General features: G+C 47.1%; 1 protein-coding gene across 1 annotated transcript in view; it reads left to right on the top strand.

The window, feature by feature from the left end:
* Positions 1-19,366, top strand: part of MKRN2OS (MKRN2 opposite strand) — a 50,349-nt gene that overhangs the window by 6,740 nt on the left and 24,243 nt on the right. The window lies entirely within an intron of this gene.

The following is a 19,366-nucleotide window of genomic DNA, read 5'->3' as shown; positions in this document are numbered from 1 at the left end:
ACTTAAGATGCTGTTCACCTCTGCCTCTATTCTAAAACATCCGGACCCAGCCCTACCCTTCGTTCTTGAAGTGGATGCTTCGGAAATCGCTGTGGGGGCGGTGTTATCTCAACGGCAGGGTGCCAAGGCCCTTCTTTTTCCGGTGGCGTTCTTTTCTCGCAAACTGTCATCATCCGAAAGGAACTATGATGGTGGGGACCGAGAACTTCTGGCCATTAAGGCGGCTCTGGAGGAGTGGCGTTACCTATTGGAAGGTGCTGCACATCCCATCCTGGTTTACACCGACCACAAAAACCTGGAATATTTGAGAACTGCCAAAAGACTTAGACCACGGCAAGCCAGATGGGCTCTTTTTTTTTCCCGGTTTCAATTTCATATTACCTATAGACCTGGTTCTAAGAATGTCAAGCCGGACGCCCTGTCACGTATGTTTTCTATCCCTGAAGAGACTCGGCCTCCTGATACTATTCTCCCTTCTGGGAACTTCTTGCTCCTCCAAGGGGACCTTATCTCCCGGATCAGACAGGCTTCTGTTGGAATGCCCCCGAGCCCCGAGGTCAGCTGTAGTGAGGGGTTGTTCTGGCATAAAGGCAAGATTGTGGTCCCTGAAGCCTTGAAGGTAAACGTGTTGGAACTCTGCCACGACCATAAGATGGCCGGACACTTTGGTACCCGGAAGACTGCCGAACTGATTCAGCGCACCTTTTGGTGGCCTCAACTTCTTAAGGACTGCAAGGACTATGTGGACTCGTGCAGCACTTGCTCCCGAAATAAAAACAGCCGGACGCGGGCTTGGGGCCTACTGAAACCTTTACCTGTCCCTGAGAGACGGTGGAAAATGATTTCGATGGACTTTATCGTGGAACTCCCCCTTTCCGAGGGGTTCTCTACTATCTTTGTTGTCGTAGATAGGCTGTCCAAGATGGCCCACTTCCTCCCGATGAGGGGCACTCCCTCGGCTATGGAGACGGCCAAGATCTTTGTCAAAGAAGTTGTAAGGCTGCATGGGATCCCGGCAAGTATTGTTTCTGACCGAGGCGCCCAATTCACCTCGAGGTTTTGGAGAGCGCTCTGCGGGTCTCTTGAAATCGAACTGGCCTTTTCCTCCACTTATCACCCCCAGACAAACGGACAAACGGAGAGAACCAATCAGTCCCTGGAGCAGTACATCCGCTGTTTTTCTTCTTTCTCGCAGGATGACTGGGTCTCGCTACTACCCATGGCGGAGTTTGCTTATAACAACTCCTTGCACTCCGCCATCAACCAGACACCGTTCTTTGCCAATTACGGCTTCCACCCAGCCTTCTTGCCCAGCTCAGTCCCAGAATGCCTTGTTCCGGCAGTTTCCGAGACATTGGACTTCTTTTCTAAAAACAACCAACTCCTAAAGGAAACCATGGCCCGGTCCCAGGAATGCTATAAACGGGCGTTTGACAAAAGGAGACGGGGAGAACTCGTTCTGGCTCCCGGCAGCCAAGTATGGTTATCTACAGTCAACCTTAAGATGGCCTGTCCTTCCAAGAAGTTAGGCCCTAAATTCATGGGCCCCTTTTCTGTAAAAAGGAAGATAAACGAAGTGGCATATGAACTTAACCTGCCTGACTCTTTTAGACTGCACCCGGTCTTTCACGTGACCTTACTGAAGCCCGTTACCCCAAATCCCTTTGCTGACCGCACCACCGACCCACCCGAACCTGTTATAGTGAACAATGAAGAGGAGTTTGAGGTTGAAGCAATCCTTGATTGCAGGAAGAGGGGTAATGTAACCCAGTACCTCATCAAGTGGAAGGGTTATGGACCTGAGGACAACTCCTGGGAACCCGAGGACAATCTACATGCTCAGGAACTTTTGCGGGCCTTCAAGAACCGTCAGGTTTCCAGATCGGCTCACCTGGGCAGCCGGAGTCTGCCCTTAGGGAGGGGGCACTGTCAGGGTCGTTACCTGGATGGTCGCGGTGCTGCCCGTGTTGGTGCGCGCCGATGTCCTGCGGTGCGTGCTGGGGTGCGTGTTCCTGTGCGTGCGGTGTTGCGCGCTCCTGTGGGCGCTGGTGCGCGTCGGTGTGTGCCCTCACGTGCCCCTGCTGGCGCTGGTGCGCGTCAACGCGCTGTGGTGGGCACTTCGGGTACCGCTGGTGTGTCTGCCGGCGTTCGGGGGCGCGCGCGCGCCTATGCGCGCGCCCGCGCGCGTCGGCGCGCGCCCGTGCGCGGTGCTTGGCGCCAAACGGCCTATTTAGGTCTGCCACTGACATCTCCCAGGTGCTGCCTGATCAACAGCTTCTCGGTTCCTGTCCCGTTGTTCGTATCCTGTGTTCCTGTTGCTTATCTCCTGACGACCCAGCCTCTGCCTGCATCTGACCTCGGCCTGTTTGACCTCTCTTTTGCCTGCTCCTTCTGTGCCTCTGCTGCCCGCCTGTTGCCGTACCCTGCCTGCACCCGGACTTGCCTGCTCTGCTCCTGTTCTGTACCCAGTTGCCTGTGTCCTATCTACACACCTGCTGCCAGAAGCTTCCTGCAAGTTCCTGCTCCTGGAGCCATATCACAGGCTCTCTTACCACTCCGCACTCTCAGCCACCTGTCTGCTCTATCAGGGGTTGTAAGTCGGACACGTACGGGAGACCACCCTCTGCCCAAGCGGACTCATCGGTTCGGTAAGTGCCAGCCTGACACAATGCTAACTGAGGGGAGGGAGACACAAACAAAAGTAGGGTGCCATCAGGCCTGAGGACCTATACTGCTTTCTGCAATACACTGCACCCAAAGATGATAGCCTCATGCCTTCTTACATCCACCTGATAGAATCTGGTGAATGTATGAAGTAAAGACCAAGTTGCGGCCTTGCAGAGTTGAGCCATGGAGGCTTGGTGATGCACTGCCCATGAAGCACTAACAGCCATGGTAGAGTGTGCTTTGAGTTGAAAGGTGGAACCTTCCCTTCAAACCATAAGCTTGAATAATTACTTGCCGGATCCACATAGAAATAGTAGATTTTGACTCTGCCTGTCCTTTTCTAGGACCTTCAGTCAACACAATCAAAAACATTCGATTTTCTTTATCTGAGTAGTCGTCTTCAAATAGACTTTGACTGCTCTCACTACATCAAGAGAATGTAGCAACCTTTCTTCCTTTCGCACAGGGTTCTGCAAAAAAAATTAAGGTAGAATAATATCCTGCTTTAGATGAAAACCTGAAACCACCTTAGGCAGGAAGCTAGGATAAGGACGCAATACCACTTTATCCTTGTGAATAATTAAATCTGGCTTTTAACAAGAAAGAGCAGCCAATTCTGATACCCTTCTTGCAGAAGATATAGCAACCAGAAAAAACAACTTCCTTGTCAAAAGGATCAAGGGAGTATCTCGTATCGGCCCAAAAGGCTGTCTTTGTATACATGACAAAAACAATTTCAAGTCCCAAGGTTTTAAGATTTACTTAACCGGCGGATTAAGCCATGTCACCTTACCAGGGAATGCAAAGTAAGTGGTTGTTGGAATAATACTGATAAGGCCAAGACCTGGACCTTGATGCCAGCTTCATTTCTAATTCTATTTACAAAAAGGCAAGGAATATACCTTCTAGGATGCCAACCCCTGGACTCACACCGGGACATATAATAAATGACTCTGGAAGCTGGCTTCTTTGTATTAATCAAGGTAGATATCACTGAGCCTGAAAGCCCACGATTCTTCAGAATGTGGGTTTCAATAGCCAAACCATTAAATATAGCGTTTATAAGATAGGATGGAATACTGTTCCCAGCGAGAGCAGGTCTGGACATGGTGGTAGGGTCCATGGGTCCCCTACCACTGTCCTTATGATCTCTGCAAAACCAAGATCTTCTGGGCCCCACTGGGTCCACAAGAACCACCAACTTCTTTTCCTGCTTGATCCTGCGAAGAAGTCTTGGTAGCAGCAGAATAGGAGGGAATGCATAAATCAATGAGAACGGATTGCACGTGATCACCAACGCATCTGTTCCATATGCGAGTGGATCCCCTGTCTATTTTTTTGTTGAATCTGGACACAAACAGACCTACGTCCAGAATCCCCCATCTTTGGCATATAGGCAGAAAGATTTCGGGGTGAAGGGACCACTCCCCCGGGAACAACTGCTGGCGACTCAAGTCTGCCAATTCTCTACCCCTGGAATGAAGATTGACGATTTCCACGGCACCCGCTTTTCTGCCCAGGCTAGGATATGGTTTACCTCTCCCTGGGCTGCATGACTTCTGGTGCCCCCTTGGTGATTGACATAAGCCACTGCTGTGGCATTGTCGGATTGAATCCTGACAGGACAAATCCACAACCTGAATGTCCAGGCCCTTAGGGCTAGGTGCGCTGACCGAATTTAGAATGTTGATGGGCAAGGTCCTTTCAATTCTGGACCATTTTTCTTGGACAGTCGCCTCTTCCAGGACTGCTCCCCAACCTGAAAGGCTTGCAGCTGTTGTTACCATCTTCCAGGTTCTTTTGATCAATATTTTGATCACTAACCATACCTGCTATCACCTTTAACCTGGAACCTCCACACGCTTAGGTGGAGGTAGTCCTGGCCAAAGAGGCAAAAACTCCATTGTGGAGAAAATAATAGCTGAGCAGCTTTTTTCTTTACAAAATGACTTTTCATTGTGAAAAACAAAGACATATTTACAAAGTACTGGCTGTACACTCCTGTGGCCAGAATGGCCTTTATCATCATATGTAAACACAGACAATTCTACATACAATGGAAGAGGTACAAAAGACAAATATGACTTCAACATGGCTAAACTACTTTTCAAATGTACCGTATATACTCGAGTATAAGCCGAGATTTTCAGCCTCTTTTTTGAGGCTGAAAGTGCCCCCCTCGGCTTATACTCGAGTCATCGCTGTCTGCCCGCTCGATCAGCGTGTCGAGCAGACAGACAGCGGCCATTCTATAATTCAAAAGCCGCGCCTCCGGCGCCGCCTTCGCCTGTGATAGGCGGAACACTGAATTTCCCAGCAGCCTGTGTTCCGCCTATCACGGACATCGTATCATCCTCGTACTACGGACGAGGATGATACGATGTCCGTGATAGGCGGAACACAGGCTGCTGGGAAATTCAGTGTTCCGCCTATCACAGGCGAAGGCGGAGGCGCGGCTTTTGAATTTTACAATGGCCGCCGAGGCGCCGACGAAGAGGGCACGGGACGGAGGCAAGGGAAGGCACGGCACGGGACGGGACGGGACGGGACGGAGGCAAGGCAAGGCACGACACGGGACGGAGGCAAGGCACGGGACGGAGGCTCGGGACAAAGGCTCGGGACACAGGTAGGCTGGACACACACACACACACACACACACACACACACACACACACACACACACACACACACACGGATGGAGACACACACAGGGATGGATGGATGGATGGATGGAGACACACACACACAGGGATGGATGGATGGATGGATGGAGACACACACACACAGGGATGGATGGATGGATGGACACACACACACACAGGGATGGATGGACGGACACACAGGGATGGACGGACACACAGGGATGGACGGACACACAGGGATGGACGGACACACAGGGATGGACGGACACACAGGGATGGACGGACACACACACAGGGATGGACAGGCATGTCTCACCCTCGGCTTATACACGAGTCAATAAGTTTGCCAGTTTTTTTGGGGGTAAATTGGGGGCCTCGGCTTATATTCGGGTCGGCCTATACTCGAGTATATACGGTATATATCCCTTACAATTAAAGTAATTGAATCATAAAGTACCCTAGACTGTGATCGCAAGAGGGAAACAAATCAAACAGAGATTTCTTTAATTTAGTCATTTTTTGCAGTGTCTGGTGTGGATCCAGGTGACTTTTCCTTCAAGTTTTGCAAAACTGTACATGAAATAGATGCTGTATTGAGTCTCCAAACATTTCCTTATATATAAATGTCTCTTAACAATCCACAAGTCACCTGGCTTTAGTTTTAGATCCTTCCAAACTTTTAGGATCTGGAATTGGGGAGAAAACACATAAATGAGTTTGTCAAAAACCTTAAAAGATCAGCAACATTCTCTGTGAGATCCAAATTGAGGACTTCAGCTGCTGAGACAAAATATAAGCAAGTGAGTAACACACTCCCAAACCAATTCCCATAGGGAGAGAGTCCAACATCCACTTAGGGGCTTGCTAAAATATAATAAAACATTCAGGCAAAAGTTTTCTAGTTTCTTACTCTACTTTGTCCGCTACATTGTAGACAGTAGGGGGTGCAAAAATAAAACCTCAAAACTTTTAGTAAGGACTCTCCTATAAAAAATGATTTCCTCTTTTACTCTCTGTAGATTCTGTACTCTGTACTTCTGATAACACTTTTTTACTGTGGTCTTTGCAGTAGCATTTGCCACTGGACATCCAGAAAACATGTCCATACAAACAAAATACATACTCGTAAGATCCTGACTTGGGCATCTGGATATATCTTTTTGTTATCTCTGGAAGGGATGTTCAGCTTTTGGTAACACCTTTGGTAACAGGTAAAACAAGAAGTGGTATGTTATAAAAACAAACTGTGGTAAACCCTGGCTCTATCCCATGCTCATTTACTAAGGCAGCCATAACTGCTTGTGACTGATGACACGGTCCATGTGTCAAGCTGAAGGGAAAAGAGTCGCTGGCAGATATAAATGATCACCTTTTCTGATCTCTTGTTTCGTAAGAAGTTACCCTCAGTGGACCACTTGTTCTTCTCGTTCTGGAGTCCTTAAAGTTGAATTATTAATCCCAGCTATACTGGGTCAGAAATAGGGTGGAATCTGTGAGTTGCACAGACCCAGCAAGTGTCCGGGGCTGTAAATGCAGCATCCTTAGAGTTGCCTCGTCTGCTTCCATGTGTGAGTTTTACTGTTAGTATGGCTACCTCAGCAAGAACATGGAAGGCTGAAAACATCCGATCAAATTAACTTGGCATGCTTGAGTGGTTTACCTGCCGAAGTAAAAACAAACTTCTGGCCCTTCAAATGGAACCAAATGCTCTCTCTGTCTCAACTATCTATATAAATATCCACTCTTTTTATAGCTCCCAGGCTTTGCTAAAACATGGAGCTCTGCTTCTTGAGCTGGGGAAAAAGGATCCAATGACTCTGAATACAGAGAATCCTTCTGGGTGATAAACTTCATCCTCAGTATAAAACCGGGAATAACACTACAAAAAAGTAAATACTCAGGTCTTCAGGGAGTGTGTCCTGCACTGGGCTCACATCAGCTGATTCCTACGTCATCAATTTAAGCTACATCTCTGATATATCGGGGTGAACCCTTCATTACCGGGTAAAGCTTGCATAAATATAACAATGGCTTGTTTTCTATCATGCTGTTTGTGTAAGAACTCCAGTTTCATGTTTCAAAAAGACAACTTTTTCCTGGCAATATTATAATAAATGATAAGAATACCCTGCGGTCATGCAGAGATGTCCATACATTCAAAATATTCTTCTACTTATACCCACTGCACTTACAAGCAAAAGAGACACATCATTTCACAATCCACACATTCTGCTTTGGATTTCAAAAATAAAAATACATAAAAACAAAAGGACCAACAATATGTATGATGGATCAGAAAGTACTCGGCCATCAAAAACTATAAACCAACTGGCTGCAGGCAGCATTTATCCTAACAGGGTGTGTGGACTTGATGTGATGGGTCTGTTATACTTAAATGTTATTTATTAATACTCTCACATCATGGACCGCACATCAAGTTATTATCAGACTTTAAGATTTTATTTTTGTAGAAAAACTTCTTATGTATCCCATCCATCTTGGCTTTGTTAAACATTATTGCAGCTGTATTGAAATTAACAACCTCATCTTAATCTTTCTTTCCACTCAATAAATGTAAAATTACAAAATTGTTATCTTAATCTAAACTAATCCCATTTTTACCAATGTCCCCATTAACCTGGATTTCATTTCCAACCAAAGGTTGTCTAAACCAGTTTCAATATATCTATATTTATTAATAAAATTGTTAAACTCATATTAGAAATTAATACTCATATGATAATTTCAATATCACACACTAATATAATGTCCTTAATTTTACTCAATTTTTTTTTTAATGCACTGTTTCCACTATCAAAGGATATTCAATTTGTGTAAGACATGGTTAAATGTAACCTTCATTTTACCATGTTTGGAAAGCAGATTCAAAAATAATTGTGATCACATTGCTTATCATTAGATTTGTTAACCCGGCACATTTTGTTATAAATGTTTTGTCTAAAAAAACTGAAATTGGCATGGTGGCCTTCCAGCTTATCACCAACCTCTCATCCCAGCTACATTCTTTCAGGAGAGCACAAAGGAGGAGGGTCACATCTGCGTACATGACACACACAAGCGATAGAACTAAAGGTTCCAGCATTCACAAACATACACAAATATATCTCTAAAATTGCTTACATTATTCCCATTTGTACACAACACATGCATATCATTCTCTCACTTTATTTTAACGCTTTTTTAATACTTCCTTGCTTAAACTTCTGCTTTCTTTATTTTGTTCTGATATCCTTTGCATCCAATGTATTGTTATACCATACTTCACATACTGTACCTTCTATGATCAGACGGGGCAGCCATAGTGCTCGTCCCATCTTCCCTCTCTGACAACATATAAAGCATTCTGTTTTAACTCTCATTACTGTTTCTTGACTTTACTAGTTGTAGTACCCGACCCCAAATTCATCCCACAACTTAACATCAAAAAGTCACTTTCTGTCTAGTGTTAATTGTCACCCTTGATCCATCCTGCTCACGTAGATAGCTGTTTCTCTAGCTGTATACTCTGCATGATTCTATGTCCCTGTGGACTTTGGTGGTAACCCAGTTACCCTTTGTGGATCCCTGTCCACTTTAACCATTAATCTAGGGGCTCAGTATAGGCGGAACCGCACCTTCGGTTCATATACAGTGGTGTGAAAAAGTGTTTGCCCCCTTCCTCATTTCCTGTTCCTTTGCATGTTTGTCACACTTAAGTGTTTCGGAACATCAAACCAATTTAAACAATAGTCAAGGACAACACAAGTAAACACAAAATGCAATTTGTAAATGAAGGTGTTTATTATTAAAGGTGAAAAAAAATCCAAACCATCATGGCCCTGTGTGAAAAAGTGGTTGCCCCCTAAACCTAATAACTGGTTGGGCCACCCTTAGCAGCAACAACTGCAACCAAGCGTTTGCGATAACGTGCAATGAGGCTTTCACAGCGTCCTGGAGGAATTTTGGCCCACTCATCTGTGCAGAATTGTCCTAATTCAGTTACATTAGAGGGTTTTCGAGCATGAACGGCCTTTTTAAGGTCATACCACAACATCTCAATAGGATTCAGGTCAGGACTTTGGCTAGGCCACTCCAAAGTCTTCATTTTGTTTTTCTTCAGCCATTCGGTGGTGGACTTGCTGGTGTGTTTAGGATTATTGTCCTGCTGCAGAACCCAAGTTCGTTTCAGCTTGAGTACACGAACAGATGGTCGGACATTCTCCTTCAGGATCTCTTGGTAGACAGCAGAATTCATAGTTCCTTTTATCACGGCAAGTCTTCCAGGTCCTGAAGCAGCAAAACAGCCCCAGACCATCACACTACCACCACCATATTTTACTGTTGGTATAATGTTCTTTTTATGAAATGCAGTGTTCCTTCTACGCCAGATATACTTGGACACACACCTTCCAAAGAGTTCCACTTTTGTCTCATCAGTCCACAGAATGTTGTCCCAAAAGTCTTGGGGATCATCAAGATGTGTTGTGGAGAAATTGAGACGAGCTTTGATGTTCTTTTTGCTCAGCAGTGGTTTTCTCCTTGGAACTCTGCCATGCAGGCCATTTTTGCCCAGTCTTTTCCTGATGGTGGAGGCATGAACGCTGACATTAACTGAGGCAAGTGAGGCCTGCAGTTCCTTGGACGTTGTTGTGGGGTCTTTTGTGACCTCTTGGATGAGTCGTCGCTGAGCTCTTGGGGTAATTTTGGGCGGCCGGCCACTCCTGGGAAGGTTCACCACTGTTCCATGTCTTCGCCATTTGTGGATAATGGCTCTCACTGTGGTTCGCTGGATTCCCAAAGCTTTGGAAATGGCTTTATAACCCTTTCCAGACTGATAGATCTCAATTACTTTCTTTCTCAATTGTTCCTGAATTTCTTTGGGTCTCGGCATGATGTGTAGCTTTTAAGGATCTTCTGGTGGACCTTACTGTGTCAAGCAGCTCCTATATAAGTGATGCCTTGATTGTGAACAGGTGTGGCAATAATCAGGCCTGGGTGTGGCTAGAGAAATTGAACTCAGGTGTGGACAACCACAGTTATAGTATGTTTTAACAAGGGGGGCAATCACTTTTTCACACAGGACCATGATGGTTTGGATTTTTTTTCACCTTTAATAATAAACACCTTCATTTACAAATTGCATTTTGTGTTTACTTGTGTTGTCCTTGACTATTGTTTAAATTGGTTTGATGTTCCGAAACACTTAAGTGTGACAAACATGCAAAGGAACAGGAAATGAGGAAGGGGGCAAACACTTTTTCACACCACTGTATAGCGCTCCTTTTGCGCTGGGCATTTTTGAGGGTCTTTTACCCTTCATTCCCTTACTTAATTTAATGCCCATAATGACTGGCCAGTCTTCTCTATGTGTGCCTATACCCTCTTACCTCTAAACGACTTTATCTAGCAGATGTACTACATATACATGTGAACAGCACTATTCTTCCCTTTCTTATCTCTAACACTCCGATGGACAGTAGACAGTGACAACATAACATATAACCACCAATCAATACAGTTCGATTAAGGGGAGTAAAATAGGTACCCTTTGTCCCGAAAATGCCTTACCGATCAAGGAAGTCTGATAACTCAAATGTAAGCAAAAGGCTTACCTCAGCCGGCTGATTATCAGAAATTCCCTGATCATCCCAAGCTCCTCGTTTCGGATACTCAGGGTCACCTGGGAACCCCTCCTGGCTGGCTCGCCACCTTAAATGAATATTTTATAGATAGGCAACTCCTATACTCATATTGATTAGTGGTTCCAAATTAATAATAACTACTGCAGTAGGGAACAGACACAAAAGATACGCTCAGCATCTTTCCAAATAACCGTTCTCCTTTATTATGACGCATTTGAAGGTTTTTATACACATGATTACGTAGGTATCACATTAATATTACAATTGTACGTTTATGGTAACAAGGGGCGTTACATAGGCAGGCTAATTCTAATCAGGACTCGAAAGAATGCAAAACATGTACTGAAAACATTATTAGTGCCGTGTGCACAGTGAGGGCATTGTGCAATACATATAAAATAGAATACAATTATGTACAGAACCTACAAATTTCCATTACACTGGTAAGAAGGATTTCCCCTTCTGCAGATTCTTGGATATCTTCCACCAACTGAGGCTCTGGTGCACCCTGTGGCGACAGACGCTTTGGAAATCTAGCGCTTGGACCTTCTTGTTCTAGGTAGACAGGATACTGTTTTGCAGCAGTCTTGAGTGAGACTGAGCATAGGGAATTGCTTAGAATGAAGCCACAATCTTTCCCAACAACCTTATACAATGGCGAATAGAAGGACCCTTCTTTGCCCTGACCACCTGAACCAGCTTCTTTATTGAACTGATCTTTGCCTGGGGCAAAAGCCACCCTCTTCTGGGCTGTATCTATAACCAGACCCAAGTATTATTAGTCTTCTTAATGGTTTTAAAGAAGATCTCTCTAGGTTGAGGACCCAACCTAGGTATTCCAGGTAGCTGATTGTGGAGACCATGCTTTGGTCTAAGCGGGCTACCACCCTGTCTACTCAGAGCAGGTCGTCTAGGTATGCGACAATTGTTATGCCTTGAGTCCTCAATCTGGCCAAAGCAAGGGCCAGAAATTTTGTCAACTCCTGAGGTGCAGTAGCTAGAACTGCGAAAAAGGCATTGCTACAACTGAAAGTGAAGTTTTTCTACTTCAAAACGCAGATATTTTTGATGAGTGGGGAAAAATAGGCACATGCAGGATGGAGATCTAGCATGGGTCTGACATCCCCATTTGGTCTTTGGCACCATGAACGGGTTTGAAAAAAAACCCAACTCTTCTCCATCGCGGGGACCGCCTTGACCCTTTTTGATACAAAAGTCTGACTAATGCTTGAAAAAAGAGACTTATTTTTTTCTGGATCTATGGATCTTTGACCTGAGGAAAACGAGGAGATGGATAATCTCCGAACTCTAGTTTGTATCCTAGAACTATTATGGAGACCATCCATCTGTCTCGAAACGCCTCCTAGAAGAAAAGAAAAAAAAGGGAGGACGCACCGACCTAGTGCATTACCAATATAAAGGTTTTATTAAAAATATATAAAAGCAATGGTACTACTCACAATCGAGCATATATACAGGCTTTTCTTATCAATCGGACTGCATCCCTTAGCACCTGATGACATGAGGATCAGATGGTACCCCAAATGGTTGAATGGCTGATGTGTTTCAGGGGCATACCCTTTTCTTCAGAGCCTAGGCGGTCAGTATTGTTTTGTCGAAACGCCTCCTGGCAGACCCTTGAGAACTCAAGCGAGGGGGGCGCCACTTCATAAGAGGCTTTATTGTTCTGTTTTGTAGTTTTTTACCCCCCAGGGCTTCTTTTGTCCCACGGGTTGACCCTGAGGTCCTCTTGAACCTGACGGTGGAGGCTGTCACGACTGCCCGAAGGCAGACGCCCCTGGCACTGGAGATAGGAGCCCGTTTAAATGAGGTATGTTTTCTGAACTGGCAAAAGGGTACCTTTCCCATCCCCAACAGCTTTTCACCGGACAAGTCAAATTTTAATAGCAGCGTCAATTGCCGGTATACTCCACCTCTTAGTAAATTTTTTCCTCCTTAGGATATAGTGTTGAAAACTTTTTTAGGTGGGAAAGAATGCTTATTTGGGTGTTTCCACTCAGAATAAATAAGCTTTCCCAGCAATGAATGAACAGGAAAGGCATGCACAGCTTGAGAAGGCTTCAGTGAACCCAAACCAGAAGTGGACTTTTCAACGGACTCAGTTACGAGTAACTTAAAGAGGGAGTCCACTGGAAAAAATATTATTAAAAGCCAGCAGCTATAAATACTACAGCTGCTGACTTTTAATAAATGGACACTCACCTGTCCCAGGGTCCAGCGATGTCGGCAGCCGAGACCGATAGATCGCTCAGCTTTTGGCTGCTGCCGCCGCCATTCTTGGTGAGGGAATCAGGAAGTGAAGCGTTGCGGCTTCACTTCCTGGTTCTCTACTGCGCATGCGCGAGTCGCACAGCACAATGGGAATGGTCCGCGCTGTCTCTGGAACCCGTGTGTGTCCCAGAAGACAGCGTGGTGGGACAGGAAGAAACATAGACTCCCGTGGGAGTCTATGCACGGAAGTGTCTTAGACAGGTATCTGCACCCCCTCCCCCCTGCAAGGTGCCAGCTTTGACACCGGAGGGGGGTAGGGTTCCGATGAGCGGAAGTTCCACTTTAGGGTGGAACTCCGCTTTAAATGTGGAGCGGACCATTTCAGTAAGAGATTGCACCAGCCTGTGAGGCTGAAGAAGGCCCTTCCCCACTTTATTCCTCAGAAGAGGAGTCATCGGTCTCTTCCCGGTCCCCTGAGGGGGATCATCTTCCTTCACCCAGAGTTTCTCTGTTTGAGGGTCCTGGGTGATAGAAGGGGCCTTAAAGAGGAAGTAAACCCTGATGAGTTTACTTCCTCTTTTTTTCCCTGCAAAGGTAAAGCATAATGGACTACTATGCATCGCATAGTAGCCCATTATATGTCACTTACCTGACACAGGAGCCAGCTAAGTCGCCGCTGTCCCCTGTAGTCTGCCGCATCCATCTTGCTGGTGGCGTCTCGCAGCTCCGCCGCTCTGCCGCTCCGCCGCTGTCATTCGGCGAAGCCGCGATGACGTCACTCCCGCGCATGCGCACGGGAGTCGACAAATGCGGCAGCTCCATTCTTGGAACTGCAGCGCTCAGTGCGCCTGCGCGCGGCTGTCTACGGCGCATGCGCCGTAGACAGCGGTGCCCGTTTTCGGGCAAATATCTCCTAAACCATATAGGTTTAGGAGATATTGCTTGGACCTACAGGTAAGCCTTAATCTAGGCTTACCTGTAGGTCAAAGTGGTTTGTAAGGGTTTACAACCACTTTAATGCGTTTTCTTCTACTTGTGAAGATGCGATTAAGGTCACTAATTTTTCCTCTAATCCACTCATGGCTGAGTAAAAAACCTCCTGAGTAATATATACAGGGGCTGAAATGTCAGAAAGCAGTTGCAACCCCAAACCCCGATGGCTTACTCTGACCAGCCTCCCCAGGTTTTTCAGGGGGAGATGGCGTTGCAGAGGGAGGGTCCTCAGAGCCTGAGATAGATCCCTTTGAGCCCCTATTTTTTAGGGTATTTGTACCTCCCCTTCTGCCCATGGTGCTAAGCACAAATGCAGAGGTACTACTAGAAATGCACCTACTGCTGAGCAATATAGTTCAGCAACTGCCGCTGCTATCAAGGCTCAGTCTGATGCTAAGTAAATGTGCCTGGGAATGCCTGTGTCAACCACTCTCACATGCAATCCATCTGCTCTGTGTTCCTCCTTTAGCTGTGTGCACCGGCAAAAAGCGCACCTTTATAGCTAAGCATGGCCCGCACTAGTGGGCGTTGAACCCCGCCAACGCTGCTCTAATGCTCCGTCCCCTCTCTTCTGACCACAACTTTGAGCGGGGAGCGGGGTCTCCGATCTGACCGGATCGCACGTGGAGTCGGGGCTGGGGTGGAGGAGAGAGGAGGGCAGGTGGATGGAGAGCCTCCGTAATGGCAGCAGCAGCGGGAGCGGTGCGGCATACTGCCAACCGCCCCATGGCCTCTAACCGGGAGGAGAAACTGTGGAGGGACATTCCTAAACAGAAAAAAAACCTTTTCCACATCCTACCTGGAGCTTGGGCTCGAAGGAAGCGTGCAGCTTGTGACACTGAGCAAGACTGACAAGCATGGAGTCAGGCACGTGCTCTTGACAGCCCCCGGTGGTGACTTTATGCATAGCAAACATTTAGTTAAAGCGGTAGTAAACCCGCACATTTTTTTTTTTTTTTGAAACCTGCAAAGCAAAAGGCATAATGAGCTAGTATGCACCGCATACTAGCTCATTATGAAATACTTACCTTAGAACGAGGCCCCGACATCTGGCCCGATCCACGCCGAGGGAACTGACATGCTCCCTCGGCGTTTCTTCCGGGTATCGCGGCTCCGGCGCTGTGAGTGGCCGGAGCCGCGATATCGTCACTCCCGCGCATGCGCGCGGGAGATTTCAGTCCGGCCGCTCGGCCGCTGCCGGATTTTGACGGCGAGAAACCCCTTGTGCGCATGCGCCGCTGCAGTCAGCGGCGCATACCGAGGGGAATATCTCCTAAACCGTACAGGTTTAGGAGATATTTTTTTTACCTACAGGTAAGCCTTATTATAGGCTTTCCTGTAGGTAAAAGTTAAAAATGTGGGTATACAACCCCTTTAAAGGAAAAAACTCACAAGAACTAGAAAAATTCCTTAGGAATCTCCCTTACCTTATCCAGCTGCAGGTTTCTGTGGTAAAACAGACCCAGTCTTCACCCTTGTTTCACCACTCTGTTAAAAAACCTTCAGGCACAGGGGCATCCTTTTCATCGGGGGATCCACAGCCCTGGGCCTGTAAAAAGGACCCCGCCAGGAATATGGCTGAAAACAAAAAAAAATGGATCTTGGGATCCAGCTCTCTAAAAAGAGAAGTGTTACAGGTAAAACCTTGTTTCTTTGGACACGAGGCCCGGGTACCATTCAATTTGGCCTGTAAAAGACACTTTGAATGGGTCCGGTTGCATGGCTTGCCCCAGCAAGGAATATTCCAGCGGAGCTCAGCACAGCACATCTTTACTCGTGACCAACACCTAAGACACTGGCGAAAAAAACTGAGGTACTCCCTGTAGGAGGAGGGGTTATATAGGGAGTTGAACTTCCTGTTTGGGGTGTGCCAGTATCCATCACCTAAAGGTGGCCTATATAACCCACAAAGTAACTAGTATGGCCCTGTGTCCCGTGGTGTACAATAAAGAAATATAGTTTAATTTTCGTTTCCCTAATCAACTACATAATTTCCTCCATCTGTGGAACACACACCGAGCTGTGGCAAACCCAGAAGAGCCCTTTGCTACTATTGTAATGCCTGTTTGTTCCTGGCATTTTGTAAGTGGATTTTAATTGCGCTAATAAATCTTTTTAAACAGTACTTCATGCTTTATTGCACCCTTGAGGAGCAAAATGGTAGCAGGCCGTAAAAGAGAAACAGTTTGGGAATATTGTAATGAAGTTCCTCTACCTATAGGTAAAGCAGGTATGTGTGCAAAATGCAAGCAATGCAACAAAGAAATGCAAGGCCTGGTGGCCTGAATGAAACAACATCATGAGAACACGTGCTGTGATGAAAGGACAGTGTTTGACATTTTTTTTATGTGGACCCAGCTGATATAGTCAGTTTAAGTTCCTTTATTTGTTTGTTTTTTCAAAGATATTTTGTTTATGCACAAAAACATGAATAGAAAAAACAAAACAAAAAAACAGCACTTCACTATGTATACTCTCTTTACTGAGCCTAGTGGTAGTCGAGCTGCTTTATTAGCAGCAACCTGGAGACCTATACTAAGGATACCTTAAGGCTCGGTTCACACAGGGGGCGACACGACTTGCCGTGCCGCGACCTGCCGCGACCTCAGCGGCGACTTGCAAATGACTTCTGTATAGAAGTCAATGCAAGTCGCCCGAGGTCGCCCAAAAGTAGTACAGGAACCTTTTTTCTAAGTCGGAGCGACTCGAGTCGCTCCTCTTAGAACGGTTCCGTGGTACAGAACGGGGGCGACTTGTCAGGTCGCGGCACGGCAAGTCGTGTCGCCTCGTGTCGCCCCCTGTGTGAACTGAGCCTAAGGGTTCGTTCACACAGGGACAACACGACTTTCAACACGACTTTTGGAGGCAACTTGGACCTGAACACGACCTGGGGCGACTTACAACACGACTTTAAGTCGCCCAGGCCAGGCGACTTTTGCCGCGGCCAATCAGAGAATGAGCTCTCAAGGGAAAACTCCACGCCAAATTTATAAAAAAAAAAATTGGCGTGGGTTCCCCCTCCGAGAGCATACCAGGCCCTTAGGTCTGGTATGGATGTTAAGGGGAACCCCCCCACGCCGCCCCAGATCCATACCAGACCCTTATCCGAGCACGCTACACGGCCGGCCAGGAAAGGGAGACCGGGCCACCGCTTGTAAAAGAGCTAGAAGAAGGCGCGGTGGCCCGGCAAGAAGAACCAAAGAGGGGGACAAGACCCCCAAAGTCGGAAGAAGAGGGCGGCGGTGGCGGCGGCGAAGAAGAATGCAGGGCTCCTCCGCTAGCAAAAGAGCTAGCAGAAGATAACGGAGGAGTCCTGGGAGAAGACCCCCGAAGACGGAAGACCCCCGGAGCTGTGCAATAAACTATTTTAACCCTTGTGTGTTGTGTTTTTTTTGTACATTTTTTTTCACAGGTGAATGGGTAGGGGTACATTGTACCCCATACTCATTCACATAGGGTGGGGGGCCGGTATCCGGATTCCGATAAGCCCGCCGCCCGCAGACCCGACAACCAACGGCCAGGGTTGTCGGGAAGAGACCCTTGTCCTTATCAACATGGCGACAAGGTGCTTTGGGGTGGGGGGGCCGTGCGGCCCCCCTTCCCCAAGGCACCCCCCATGTTGAGGGCGCGCGGCCTGGTAAGGCTCAGGAGGGGGGGCTCTCGCTCATCCCCACCCCCTTTCCTTTCCGGCCGGGTAGCGTGCTCGGATAAGGGTCTGGTATGGATCTGGAGGGGACCCCCACGCCGTTTTTTCTGCGTAGGGGGGTTTATTTTTTGAATAAATTTGGCGTGGAGTTCCCTCTTGAGAGCTGATAATTCTGTCAGAGTCGCCTCCGTATAGACGGAGATCCAACTTGGAGGCGACCTCCATTGAAATCAATGGGTACCGGTCGCCTACAAGTCAGATTGAAGTAGTACAGGAACCTTTTCTGAAGTCGGAGCGACTTCAGTAGTGTGCATTAAGACGGCTCTTATTCACTTACATTGATTTTTACATGTTGTTCGACCTGAGGTGAGTAGGGGCGACCTAAAGTCGGATCTGAGTTGCCCCTGTGTGAACGGACCCTAAAGCTTTGTGGCACCCCCACCACCAGATACAAGCTTGTCTGACCCCCAGACTGAAAAGCTGAGTGTCCAATATTTCTGGTGAGTAGGAGAAAAAGAGGGGAGTGTGGCACCCTACATGGCACGTTTACTTGAAGCAAGTCAGCACTTTTTTATGAATTTGGAGCACCGAGCACTTTATAGGAGTCATAGTATTTATATATATATGTAGCGGTACCCCGTAGGGGCTGCTGAAAGTTGTTGCCCACCTGTCACCCTGCCCAGCCCGGCATTCACTTCCCAGGCACTTTTGAAACAATGAACAGTCCATGTGATTGTTTTGTATTTTTATTGAGGGATTTGAAGTTGGATAGGGATAAGAATATACGGGATGCCCAGTAGAACAAGCAATTGGTTGATTGTATATCAATCGGTTGGGACAACTATACACACGTAGGTACTCCAGTCTCCTCCGGCACATCTCTTGCTTGTAGACTGTTACTCTCATTCTCTCTCTCGTGCACAACACTTTATTCCAGGCACAGCTAGCACATGGTTAGGCCCAACTCTGACTTTGGTCTCAGCCGTGGGTCCCTTTAATGTAGCAATAATTGGAAATAGGAATAGCTCCTGGCTGCAGCTGCCCAACCTCACTGCCCCTGACATTGCAATCCTCACTGGCTCTACACCCAGCTCTGACTGTTCCCCTCATTCCTCTCTGGGATGCCTCTCCAGTCATTCCGACTGCCCATGTCTCTCACCAGCCCTCCTGGCTGCAAACCCATGGTTCCCTCCTGAAGACTTGCCCAACAATACTAGCTCCTGCTGTCCTCTCTGACTCCTCTCTGTGCCTGCTGTTCAGATCCTGAGTTCTTGAAGGGATCCATCCTGCACCCGAGTCCCAGGCCTAAGGTCACCCCTACCCAAGACTGGGGAGATCCCCCAAGGCCGACAGCCTAGCACTCCATCCTCAGTTCTTCCACCCTACAACTCCTCCCCAGATGGGCTGAACCTGGGTATTTCAAGAAGGCCCGCCCCCTGCCAATCCTAGTTGAGGATTGGTCAGGGCTCCCTGAGACAACCCAGACTGCTCCCCAATTCCCCTCCTCTTCTTCTAGAATCCTCTAGAAGCAAGAGGGAGGTGAC

Source organism: Lithobates pipiens, unplaced genomic scaffold (assembly GCF_037356315.1).
Source record: "Lithobates pipiens isolate NorthernLeopardFrog02 unplaced genomic scaffold, aLitPip1_a1.2 Scaffold_23, whole genome shotgun sequence".
NCBI classification, from domain to species: domain Eukaryota; kingdom Metazoa; phylum Chordata; class Amphibia; order Anura; family Ranidae; genus Lithobates; species Lithobates pipiens.
This window is presented reverse-complemented; position numbering and strand designations above follow the sequence as displayed.